The sequence below is a fragment of the Parasteatoda tepidariorum genome, chromosome 7 (genome assembly GCF_982258835.1).
Source record: "Parasteatoda tepidariorum strain Cologne lab strain chromosome 7, Ptep-v5.0, whole genome shotgun sequence".
In the NCBI taxonomy this organism is placed as follows: domain Eukaryota; kingdom Metazoa; phylum Arthropoda; class Arachnida; order Araneae; family Theridiidae; genus Parasteatoda; species Parasteatoda tepidariorum.
In genome coordinates, this window is record NC_141761.1 from 37,479,608 (window position 1) to 37,493,993 (window position 14,386).

The 14,386-nt window shown below is 29.5% G+C and overlaps 1 protein-coding gene across 2 annotated transcripts in view; it reads left to right on the top strand.

Annotated features, from left to right (window-relative positions):
- The first annotated feature begins 698 nt into the window (after window positions 1–698).
- LOC107438908 (adipokinetic hormone/corazonin-related peptide receptor variant I-like) overlaps window positions 699–14,386 on the top strand; it is a 46,533-nt gene continuing 32,845 nt past the window's right edge. For both annotated transcript variants that reach the window (XM_043044419.3, XM_043044418.3), the window contains exon 1: window positions 699–997. The gene's annotated coding sequence lies outside the window, so the exon portion shown is untranslated. The remainder of the gene's footprint in view (window positions 998–14,386) is intronic.

Consider the following 14,386-nt stretch of genomic DNA (forward strand, 5'->3'; position numbering starts at 1 on the left):
AAGCTAAAACTTCTTTTTGTTACTTGATTACTGCCTTATAGGAATTTATTAATTTTTTTTTTTATCGTTGAATAAAATGCAAATTAAATTTAAATATCATAAAGTTTTTAAGCACAATTTTTAGGGACTTCTACAAATTTTCCTACACGTATGTTAAATTAATTTGCATTTTTACAATAATAATCTCCATCAGACTGCGATGAGGTGGCAGATAAATTTGTAATTTTGATGATAGTGTTTCAGATTCTTTACTCAAATATTACTACCAGTATCTTAACTTTTAAATTTTAATGTAAAATTTAAATTGTATTCTATCAGTAATTGTATTTTATCAACATCGTATGTATTGTAAAGCATTTACGTTTATATCTTAATGATACCGTAATTACAAATATTACATAATATGCAATATTTCATCTTTTCACTATTTATAAAAAAATCAGAGGGAACGATTATTCCCCCCACACTGATTTTTATACACTGATTATTTTATGCGGAACTTTTATGCACGGAATTTTTTACCTCTTTCTTTCTTTTTTTTCTAGAGCATTTTTAAAAATAAGTTTAACTAACATATTTGAAAACAAAGTTCGGAACTCACTGCGTGCAGTAAAATGATTGGAAACTGTCCCCGTCAGACAGTGACCCCTGCTGGAAAAATCTGAGCTGTTAATACAGTTCCAAAGAACGATTCTATCAGAGCAAGTTCAGTTTTCTTTCGCGTTGTACATAAGATCCCTTTTCTCCTTTTAAGGTATTTACATAATTTGATGGAGTAAATATACTTGTTGAGATGCACGTTTGAGAACGTAATTTTGAAATTTTATATATGAGTCAATTAAAATTATCCCTTAAAATAATCAATTATCGAATTTTTCTTCTCTTTTTTTTGAATACTATAATTATTAAATTTAACAAAACTTAAAAATTGTGACTTAATAACGTAAGAAGAAAGTACTGTTGAAGATACAAGAGATAAATATGAGAAGTTTTTGAGGTATGTAATTTTTATTTATTTAAAGTGTATTACTCATTCAAATGTAATTATTTATTAAAATGCACTTTAAAATTATCAAATACCTTAATTATTATTGTAATTTAGATCGACATAAAAATTTTAAAAATTAATTATAGACTAGATTAAAAGCGTTAAGCTGAAAATATATTTGCTTTTTATTGTTTTAAAATTTATATTATATTTAATTATTTCCATTTATAACATCTTAAAAACTATTTTGTCTACACCAAAAATCTATTAGAAATGATAATTGTTATGACAAATAAAAATAGTTATCCCACGAAAAAGATAGTTTAAAAGTTTCAAATGATTTATTAATTTAATAAAGTTCCATGAAACTTTTGATTACTTTTGATATTCCTTATTTCCTTTTTTTAAGTCGAATATTTACTTTAATATTTATAGTTTTTATTTTATTTCATTTTCTAACTGGTGTTAAATACCCGTTAAATTGAAAAAAAAAAATCAAAATCTTCTCTATTTAAGGGTACAAATCTTGTCAAAAGTGTAATTTATGTTATATCCAGTACTGCAGAGCTGACTCACTTTTGGGTTCAGGATTAACAATGTTCAACTCCGTAGCCTTGCAATTTTGAACCCAACACAGAAGATAAGAGAACTCCTGATCAAGCATTAGGACAAACTAGCTTTCGAGGAGATTGTTTGAGGAAACTAATCCACATTTTATGCTACATGCAACAAAAACCACGAAAACCTCTCATGGTTAGACCAGCGGCAAAGGAGTCCTAACCCATTATCCGTCTGCCAATGAGGATATTTTATGTCTGCGCTGTGGTTGGTGTAAGCCGGAGCAGAGTTTTTATTAAACAGCCACCGCTGGAATTCGAACCTGGCTCACCTCATTGAAGGGAGAACGCTTTAACCCCTGAATTATATTTTAAAAATATTATTTAAGAATAAGCTTTATTTTAATGATTTGCTTTATTTTAATAATACACTTTGTTTTAATAACACTTCAATGAGAAATTAGCTACAACATGCGCTCCAGAATGCATTCCAATCACAAGAAACAAAATTTTAATATTTAATTTTTATCAAAACTTTTTAAGCAGAAAAAGTATAAGTTATTCTTTGTAAGAGAGAGCTGGTAGCTCAGGGGATAGGGACCTCACCTTCAAATAAGGTAAGTCAGGTTCGAACCCAGCTGTGGCTGGTTGATACGATTTCTGCTCCTGATTCGCAGCAACGACGATACTAAAATATCCTCAGAGGTAGACAGATCCTGGGTTAAAATCACTTGCCGTCAGACTAACCATGAGAGGTTTTCGCTGTTTTCTTCTTCCTGTAACGCAAATGCTGGTTAGTTCCACCATGAAGTCCTCCACGAAGGCTAGTTTGTCCCAATGTTTTATTAAGGAATTCCCTTGTCTTCTGGTTTGGGTTTCAAATTACAAGGTTATGGAGTTGAACATATGTAGTCGTAAACTCAGAATTGTGTTGGCTGTTCTATGCTGTAAATTTGTATAACTTAAAAATTATTATGAATTATCAATTAATGAATTAGTTAAAGGATAGTAAATAGTAAGTTGGCTAATTAGTGAATCAGTGAATGAACCAACGAATAGTCAAATTAGTTATCCGGCAAAAACGTTCGTAAAGTTTATAAGTTCGTATTGCATACAAAATTAAAAATCTGAACATTTTTGCTAAGGCATGTAACAACTATGCTTTAATCATCATTATTAACAACTGATTCTTTTAAAATTATACTCTACGTTTAAAATAAGTTCATTTGAAAATATTAGTTATTGATATACACAGTGCGCAAAATAACAAAGTGAACACTTTGGATAATTTTTTATCTAATGATCGGGTTTTCTATGCATAATGGTTATAAGGTCTCACCTGAAATATGCTAAATAATTAGTTCAGACAATATTTTAAGTTACGAATTAAGATACAATAACGATTTTTCTCTGAAAATAAATCTCAAAACTTTTTTTGGCGGATTTGTATTTTTGATGGGAGGAAAGCAGCAGCAAGTCAATAATTAAGGCGGGAGAGCAATCAAATGTTTTAGCTTCTTGCCTTGCTTGGGATTCTTGTCTCCCTTCCATATGAAAATTTGTTTATTTTACTTTTTGTTTATTACGCAATACCTCGAAAACTTTTTAAGCGAATCGAAAATCTTTTGAAGCAATTATGAAATTTGTTTACAAAAAAAAAAAAATTCCATAGAAAAAATTAACTTTAATAATTATTTACTATTTTTTATTGTTGTTGTTGACGTATGCCTGTTTGGGCAGAGGGGGTGCGATTGTTCGTGTTTTCTAGTGGCGCCATCTATGGCCAAGAATTCGACTTCTGTCTCACCATACGTCACACCCGTTTATAGGGTGGACCTAGAGCCCCTGAATTAGACAGGCCAACTTATCATCTATTTTTGGAGCAAAGAGCTAACATAAGCACAATACTAACATAACGTTAACTTGCGAACTTGTTTGCTCCAATATTGCTTGATAGGTCAGCTCTGATAGTATAGGAGCCTTAGGTGGATCTATTCATACATCCATTCATTCATCCACAGATCGTAATTTTGACCTGACTCAGAGAACGATCGATCTCCAATCCAGTAACCCCAGATGTATTGATTTGATATGGGAATATGGAGGAATTTTGCAACTCGACAGATTTAACGTGCATCAGTCACTTTACTACACGGAGAGTCTTCGGCCGGCGGGGTTCGAACCCACGAACTCTCGGACATGGGCCCATCACTCTACTGACCTGGCTATCTCGGCCACTATTTTTTATTATTTTATTTAATAATAGATAAAAAAAAGTACTCTATTGAAAAATAGTCAAATAAATTAAGTGCAGGCTCTTTGCTATTCAACTATTTTTCATTCATTATGCCAGGTAATTTTATTCATTATGTCCAGGTAAGCTTGAAGATCGAGGTGGACGATGTACATGGACTATGTTACTGTATTATTATTTATAACGCTAACTGTAACCATGTGTTTAGTCATTAGAATTACGCTTTTAAAACGTGTATCTATAAAACTAAATAATTTAAAATAAACTGGTTTTGAAATGAAAAAAATAATTTAGATACTAAAAAGGAAAATTAATGTGGAAAAGGTATTTACTTGTTAATATCACCATAGGGTAATTAACTCCAATGATGTTTAAGCAATTTTGGTAATAGATTATTTGGTAGCATGGTAATCAGTGCTGTTTTAAAAAGCACCAGATAAACTAATATAGTTTTCTTTTTATAATTTCTGAACGTAAAAGAAAGTTTAATTAAAAGGTTCTTTAGGGATACCATAAAAAGTCGCTATATTGCCGCTATTTTACCAATGATGCTTAAATTTGCTTATAGGTACTACCTGTAGTATAATAATTCGTTCTGTTATAATAGGTAACAAATAAATTAAAATGGGTACCAAGGTATCTGCTATAATAAATGTGGTAATAGTTTTTGCGGCCCCTCGAAAGGGATAAGTGCAGGAGAAAATTGTTGATTGTGGTAAATGTTAACTATCATGACGAGTATTCAGATAGTATTTAATAAATCACTATTTCATATATTCCTCAAGAAATACTTTAATATGCATGACGCAACGGAATCTAAATTAATGTAGATAAATTCGTCTTCCTGTTTTTTTCCTTTGTTTTTCTTTCGCAGTCTGGATCTCTTACATTTACGAGGAACATACACTTTATCAACGACCCGCTGAAAACTTGAATGATTCAACATTGGTATAAACTGCTTTAACAGACTTTCTTACGTCTTTCAAATATGACACATTATTTTGTCAAGCCTAAAAGCATTCCTGCCAGGGCTCGAAGAAAGTCAGAAATTTTACCCGTCCCCGAGGACGGCTTGTCCAACAATGTACCCGTCCTCCTTTGAAACTAACCCGTATTTTCTAAATAAATAAAAATATAATTTTCTCTTATTTATTACAAACATTTATATAAATTGCACAATGAATTAGTAGTTACTAGGATTACAAATACTAGGTTACTAATAGTAAAATCTAGTATTTCTTTTATGAACTCCATTTAGGTGGATGGTCATAATTGCGTTTAACGCTTCTTGTTTAAGACCAGTACGTAATGTGTTTTTTTGTAAGCTCATTGCTGAAAAGCCTCTTTCAACCACTGCAGTACTCCCAGACAGAGAAAACATCAATTCCACCAAGCGCAGTATGTTGCTGTATTTCCAGATTAGAGGGTCATTTTAGAAGTGAGGCGCTATACTCTTGTAAGATAACAAAAATTGAAAATGTATCACGAATATTAATGGGAAAATGGCCGTCCGCGCGGACGTCGGGTTCGAGATATTTGTTGTCCGCAGGGAATTTTTGACAGCCGAGGGCGGGCGGACGGTTGGTTTTTCGAGCCCTGATTCCTGCGATAAACTTGAGTTAAGTTGAAGACGAACGGAAAAGTTTCTTTTAGTTGACAAAAAGTCATCCACTACTTAGTCAAAAATACAGTCATATGGAAATTATGCAGCGTAAACAATAAAGTTAGCCATACGAATCAATGAAAATTTGTAACTATTAAAATAATAGTGAAAAAATAAATTTTTAATCATTCACTGAATATATGTGTTGGCACTCCCATTCTAGCCACATCACCATTTTAGATTGCCCTACAGAACCCTATCGAAACATTAAAACAGAAAATTTTTCAGAATAATCCCCACTTACTTAGTTACATGCTGAAATGTATAGTGAGCCAAAATAGTAAATAAGTAAATAAAACGAACCACCTTGAGTAACATTTGATCTAATGCTCAGATCTTTACGTTCTAGGACTTAATATTAATTTTTCAAGGTGATAACTAAAATATACTGATTAATTAGCGCAGACGATATTTTAAGTTACGAAATCCCATACATAAAACATACTTTTTCTGATTGAACATACCTTTTTTCGACGGATTTGGATTTCTAATCCTCAAAATATAGGGGATAGTTACAATTAGGAAATATGGTCCCCATAGTTTGGTCAGGAGAGCAATCCTAAGTTTGGACCGCTTAATGTTAATTTTACTTTTTGCGTATTTTGCCATAACTCGGGAACTTTTTAAGTGAATTGAAAAATTTTTGCACTTCATAATAAAATTGATTTTCCTCAAGATAATTCTTTCCAAAAAAATAAATTTCAATAAATATTAATAACTTTTTAAAATTTTTTATTTTATAATAGTTGAAAAAATGTTTAATTGTGAGGTATACAACTTTTTAAATCATTTTGAAGTGCGTAATTTCACATGGAAAAAAAACGAGTCAAGTGGTTTAATGTATGTATGAGTAATGATCCTGAGGAATTGAATTCTAACTATACAACTTTCTTAAAATTCGATTCCTCAGGAACTATTCTACCGACTTCGTTCAAATTTTGTATTGTTGCACACTTCCCAACGATATATATATATGGGTGATTCTCACGAAACATGACAACTCACTGTCCCTTGCTCCAAGATCTAATACTATAATACTAAAAGAACTTTTTTTTTTATAAAAAAATTAATAAATAGCATTGCAAAGGTTTGTTTACTTAAAAAATTCATTTGAATATCAAAATGTCATTTTCCTGGCATGTCCCAAACAATATTTCCAATAATAACTAGCTTCAAAACTTCCCATACATTTCACAAAATCTATTTTTTTTTATCTTATCCTATGTAAGCATTTCTAGAATATACGCAGAGGGTATTGTTTACTAAAACTTCGTTTAAAATAATTTTTTCTGTCAATAATTTGTTTGTCCCATGAAAATCTGTCATTTTCCTGGCTACTTTTATTTAGTGATTTATAACCAAAATAGATAGCGCCAGGAATATCTTATATTAATAGATTGATTAGATACCCTCCTATCTGAACATGTCTTGTTGCATGAATAAAGAACCAATTTTCTGGCTCAAAATCTATTTCAAAAAATTTTCTTAAGGTGAGTAGTTTTAAATGCTGTCATTTTCCTGCCTTCTTGAAATCATTAATTACAAAAACTACATAGATTTATCTGAGATATTTTAAGAAATACTGTCGTTTTCTGCAGAACATGAACGTCTTCGGCCAAAATATTAAATTAAAGTAAAGTTATATACTATAAAATGGCGAATTTTTCATTATCCTGGCTGTCATTTTCCTGGCTTATGAATGCCAGGACATTGAAGTGTTATCAGAAATTCTTTTTAACCACTAATACTGTAAAGAGGGAAAGCAAATTTTAACCTAATATGAAGTTTATGTGTCATTGTAATATGCTTAGATGTAATCAAAGTTATTTATTTATTTAATGATTAATTTTTTTATACAATTTTATTCTGTACATATCAGCAACAAAATTTTTTTTTCTTTCTACAGTGGATAAAAAGAATTAATTTAAGCAATTTATGATCCATCTAACATAAAGGCTTAAGTTGAGTTACTTACTATTAACTTAAAATGACTGTTTTTTAAACTTCTAAGGTCATTTTCCTGGCATTCAAGATTTGGTGAATTTCTATTTTATTTCTTTTCTCGAGCAAATGTCAATAAACTACACTGCTGTCTATGAGATATTAATAAGTGTAGCTAAAGAAGTATACAAAAAAATTTTTAGATGACTTTGAAGACTTTAAATTTGAAGAAATGTTTTGGTCCTAATTGTGTGAATCACCCGATACCCAATATCGATTAATTCCAACTGAAATGATCAAAAAAATCTGTGTTTACTCATTTCATGGTCATCAATATTTTTAATCTTAAAAGTAAAGAAAAGTCTGCTTTATTTTGAGAAGTCAAAAATTCTCTAAGTTTTGGGACTTTATTTAGAATAGCAAAATATTTAACAATCTAAATTGATATTAAATTCTAAGAAAATTTAACAAGTATTTACGAAAAGTTTCGCCCATTACATATAAATAAATTAACAAATAATAATACTAAAAACTTAAGGAGTTTTTCCTTGAGTAACGGGAAATTAATTTGTGTAGTATTTGAGAAAAATGCTTCACTGATTAATTTTAAAATAATGGAAAGTTAAGAAAATAATTAAGTCTATAGTAATAACTTAAAATAATCTTTCAATTTAATGATTGATGAGGTTTTTCTAATAATGTTCCTGAGAATGGATCATAGGCATAATTGTAATTAAAATAACTGTCAGACATTATTTAATAGTTTTATTAAATGTATGTGCCTTTTTGGAAATGTGAATAGCAAAGTATACTAATGCGCAATAAATAATCCTCATTAATTAAAACGTAACATAATGTACTACCTCTCAAACGTCGTAATAAAGGCCCATAACAAAGTAACTTAGGAATATTGCTTTTTGACCTTTGTGAGAGAGCTTTAACGGAAATTATTTGGTAAATCCTTTTACGAAGATGCTGCCTTTAAAGCTTTTAAGCTTCGGAATTGTATTCGAAAATTCCATATAATAATTGCCGCTATGTATTGAAGGAAATGAGCTATACAATATATTGCTTTCTGTATGGTCCTTTATTTGTTGCTGCCATTATCTTTTGATCTTGTCACTAGAAATACAAAAATAAATAGAAAGAAAGAATTATTTCTGCATCGTTTATTGCAATTTGTATTTCTCATAGTAAATATGTAGTAGTGAAAAACGTTTTAAACAATCATAAAATTTTCTGAATAAATGCAAGCATCTATATTTCAAAAAATAATTATATATGGAAGTTTAAATATGTTATTTTTTAAGACGGTCAGGAAAATATTTTTTTGGAAGTTATGAAGGATACATGCGTTCGACTGCCTTTGTTTCACGTAATAGGCAGACAAAAAATGTTGATAAATGATAGTGTTGAATCCAAATTAATTAACCAAATTGATATTAACCAAAATAATTAAGTTTGAATATCGAAAACTTTATTCAAACTTTGTATAAAGGTATCTGCATTTCAGTTTATCTTTAGCATTTTTCGTTGAAAATCTTGAAAAAGTTCAACATAAACAAATCCTTTCTCAGTGTCTAAGCGTTTAATAAAATTAATTTGCTTAGTCACTGAGGAAGGTTCTTGTTTATAGAACTGAAACTATAGTATATCCATTTATGTACTTCAATTTGTGCTTTATCTATGTTGTTTATTGCTTTATTCTAAAAATGGTTGTTGTCTAGTTTTTCTTGGAAAAGAAACTTCAATGTGTTTTCATCTTGGACATCTTTATCTGTTAATCCTGAACTGCTCAGTACAAAATTTCGCAGACATATTTGAATGCAGTTCAGACACATTCAGTGTAAATTCTTTTGATGACTGAATAGACATTGAACAGCCAATCGAGATCAATATTAAAATTTGAACTGCTCAGTACAAAATTTCGCAGACATATTTGAATGCAGTTCAGACACATTCAGTGTAAATTCTTTTGATGACTGAATAGACATTGAACAGCCAATCGAGATCAATATTAAAATTTTCGGATTGGTACAATGGTGTTTGATGGAGATTGTAAGCTGCATAATACACCCGTTTCGGATTCACAAGTTCACACATAAAATATGATTTGAAAGCTCGGCGTTTTTTCAATTTAACATGAATAGTGAATGAATCCTTTATATTGCGTGGAAGACAGTCTGCGGTTTTGTTATTCGGTACGTTGACAATGGATCCCTTTATTCCTATCTGGTGATCAACACCCAGTTCTCATATTTGCATGAAAGGGGTTCGGAGAGTCACCGTTCGCTCTTCGGTAGGGTTCTATTATCTCAACCACTTTGGTACCTTTGTGAGGGACAGGCTTCATACTTGCGTTTGCGAATGGAATCCTTTCGTTTTTCGGTTTGTGTGTAACGCTTAAGGTATTCCCGTCTACGTTCTTTGACTTTTTCAGCCTCGGTAAGTTTCGGCCTTGGTATCGTTTAGGTATCGTTTTCTTCTTGCTCCAACTCTAACTTTTGGGATCGTGTCAATTAGTTTGGGCCCTCTTTATTTGTGATATTCACCAGAATTAGTATCGAAAACGATCCAGTTTGAACTGTAGGTTAGTATTTTTGATTCTTAATTAAAACAATAAAAGCAAAAATATCGTTCGAATGATGAAATTCTCTTTTATTCACAACTCAAGAAGTATTTATGGGATCTCTCTGGTCCCATATCTCAAAAATAAAATCACCAACTTAATGCATAGCAAAATTAATAGCAAAAAAAAGAAGAATTCTGAAAAAATTATCAGACAGCAGCGGGAGCCATAGCAACGCACGCGCACAGTTTACTATTATTCTTGATTATTGCAGTTGAAAAGAGAGGACACCATGAAATCCAAACCAAGGATAATAATGAAATTGAAATAAAATATATTTAAAAAGTGAATCATATTAGCACATATTTAGACGAATGAGTTGCTTGTAAAGATATAAAAAAAATTAATTTAATAAGGAAACCTTGAAGTGTTTAGAGAGTTAAAAATAATATTCCAATGAATAATAATTTTCAATCTAATGTTTAAAATTTCTTTGTAAAAAAATACACGGATCTAAAACTGTAAAGAATAAATTTCAAAGAAAAATATAATTAAAAATAAGCTTAATAGGATTATTGAAGGACTAAAGGAATTGACCAAGCCAATGAGTATTAACCTAACTAAGTGAAAGAGTATTTACGCTAAATATTATATTCAGTCTTTACTTTTATATAACACTAGCTGCATCTGGTGACCTCCTGCGATCCGCCTTTTTAAATAAGAATATTTTCAAGCATTTCGAAATTTCAAATCGTTCAATCAAAAATCAAGACATTATGCCAGTATTAACTGATATAACGCAAGTGAGAGTGAATTTCAATTTTGCTACTTACATGTTCGAACTTGTAGTTCTTATCGTTTTGAGTAAATTTTTGGAAATGATGAAAATTGCTGCAGTGGTGAATTTGCTATTAAAATGAGTAGTAGAACATGCACAGGCATTTGAAACAAATGTGCTAAGTAGTTCTTAGGTGTCTTTGATGGATAATAAAGCATGTAAACAAGTTTGTTAAAATGAAACTTAGTAGCTTTTGTTAACAATCGTTGTGTTAGCAGTTAAAACGTTCTATTGCAGGCCAATGAATTTATATTATAAGTTTCATAACTAGTCTGATATTAAATTTAGATAATGTAAGCACCAAGAAAGAATATGTTCCGCTCAAAAAATACAGATTCGTTGCTATATCGCGCTATATCGGGTAATGAAACAATAAAGTAGATTAAGTGGTAGCAAGATGCATATTACAGTATACAAAATATATGCTTTCTCTTGACAATAACATATTTTCTATTAAAATAAAGGGTGCTTGCGTATTAACGCCACCGCAGCTACTGATTTGGCGGTTTCTAAGTTCCGCCAATCTACACCTAAAATTTTTGCAACAAATCATGAAATATAACACTTTATTTAAAATCAAAACACTTTATTTAAAATCAAAGTAGTCACTCGGATTTCGGTGGAAAAAGGGTCGATATAGAATCATACTGTCTTAATGTTAAATGGTCTTAAATTACATTTCCAAAACGTACATTTACCAAATTAAAATTTCATGTCATGGAAATTGGTATATTTCCGTTTTTTTGGTAAAATATTTCGCTCCTGAAAAAATAAAATTGCATCTTGTTCTGTTTTTTGGCAAAGCCCAAAGACGCATTTTCGTAGCACTGAAAAATGGCGTCAAAAATCAGCAAACAAGAAGGCAATAATGAATCCAAAAAATAACTGCTTGCGAACAACAGGATTGCTCTTTATTGGCGCATTAACGAAACTTCTGCTGTGGAGGCGTTAGTACGTAAGTACAAAATAAAGTTATTGTAAAATTTTAAAACTAAAATGGTTGCTAAAATAAGAAAATGTAGCGTTGATTTTATCTTTATAGATGACTTTTCAATGATAGAAATGATAAAATCTCTGAGAGTAGTATTAAAAACCAATAAAACAGAATTAAATGACTAATCTTCTACAGCGATCTATTTTTTCTGAATGATTACAATCGCAGCAGTAAAAAATTAGCGAGTCAGCAAAATTTTTTTAATTAAAAAATAAAAGACTGAAAGAATAAAATATTTTATTTAAAATGAAATACATTTATTTAAAAGATAGTCGGAATATAAAACATCAAATGTTGCTTCAGGTTTATCTTTATATTACTGCCCTCTAGTTTAAGAAGTTATCAAAAATTAAAACCAAACTATTCGCATTTTCTCAAAGACAATATAAAATCTGCATTTTTCATTCACTCTCCCATTCATTCGCTCATATACACCCCCGCAACGACTCTTGATTTGAATTTGCATTTTGTGAAATAGTTTAATACTAAATTTGTATTTTATAAGCTTTCTATGAGAAAAAATTACTCATAAAAATTAATTAAGATTTACCTTATATATATATAAGTTCAAAATGTAGAGAGAACATGGAAAAAATTACAGAACAATGAAAATAGGGGACAAAAAGAAAAATAATAATAAAAATAACAAGAAACCTGGGAAAAAATTCAAAAACGAGGGAAAAAAATTATAAAAATCCGGAAAATAAAAGATGTAATCTTACCATCAGCTCACACGATTATATCCGAAAAAAGGAGTGCTTTCTAATATTGTACGTATTTCTCATTGTTCTGTAATTTTTTCCATGTTTTCTCTACATTTTGAACTTATTTTATGAGTTCTATTTACTTGTAGCTTATGTGCAGTAAATAAAACTTATGGTTTTTCTTAATTTTCTTCGTGTTTTTTTTTCTTTTTGCATTTATTTATTATGCTATATAAATATATATATATATATATATATATATATACATATAGATATACATATACATATACACACACATATATATATATATATATATATATTATATATATATATATATATATATATATATATATATATATATATATATATATATATATATATATATATATATATATATATATATATATATATATATATATATATATATATACATATAGATATACATATACATATACACACACATATATATATATATATATATATATATATATATATATATATATATATATATATATATATATATATATATATATATATATACATATATATATACATATACATATACATATACACACACATATATATATATATATATATATATATATATATATATATATATATATATATATAAGTCAAATTTTATAGTTCTCTTTTCTTTTCTTTTCATTCCGTCTTTTTTCACATTTCTCCAAAAATACTTATTAAATTATTTTATAACTTCAGAATAGAATTGGGTACTGATTCGGTGATTCGAATCAGTTGATTTTAACGAAAATATTTAAATTATAATAAATAATTGTTTCTTAAATCTCAGTTAGTTTTGTTTCACTGTCATAGACATGTCATATACTATGTTATATACAGTTAGGCATTTCTTGTAAAACCTAATAGATTCTTACGCATTCATTATTAAGGACTTAAAATTCTCCAATGGAAGAATTCAATGAATTAAAAAAAATAATAAAAAGTATTGTCATCGCAGATCAGAACCAATTGATATGAATATTGTTCCAAATCGCATGATTCGAACCTGTAATCTGAATGACATGATTTGAATCAGTGATCCAAATTGCATGATTCAAATCAGTGATCTAACTTCATAAGATTCAGTTATTTAAATCACTTACTTTGAATCAATGATTTGGGTAACTTAATTCGAATCATTGATCCAAAACATGATTCGAATAACTGATCTGAATCACATTACTTGAATCACTGATATGAATCACTTGATTCGAATAATGACCCAAACAGCATGATTTGGAACAGTAATACGAGTCACATAATTTGAATCAGTGATCCAAATTGCATGATTCGAGTCAGTAATATGAATCATTTCGTAAGAATAAGTTATTCGAATCTCTTGATTTGAATCAGTGATTTGTGTCACTTTATTCGAATCATTGATACAAAGCATGATTCGTATCAGTGATCTGAATCTCTTGATTCGAAGAGTGATCCAAGTCACATGATTCATTATGATTTGAATCACTTGATTCAAGTCACTGTTCTGAATCACTTAATTCGCATCATTAATCCAAATAATTTGATTCGAATCAGTATTTGAGTTTAATAACTATTCGAATAATTTTATTTGGATCAATATTCGAATCACGTGCTTCAAATCTCTGGTTCGAATAATTTGATTAGGAATACTGATTCAAATAATGTGATGCAAATTACTCATTCGAATCATGCGATTTAGATCAATATTCAAATCAAGTGGTACAGATCAGTTATTCAAATCAAGTGATACAAATCATGATATCCGCATCAATGATTTGAATCATGTTACTTGGGTCAATATTCGATTCAAGTGATTCATATCGGTGATTCAAATCTAGTTATTTAAAGCATTGATTCGAATCAAGGGATTTG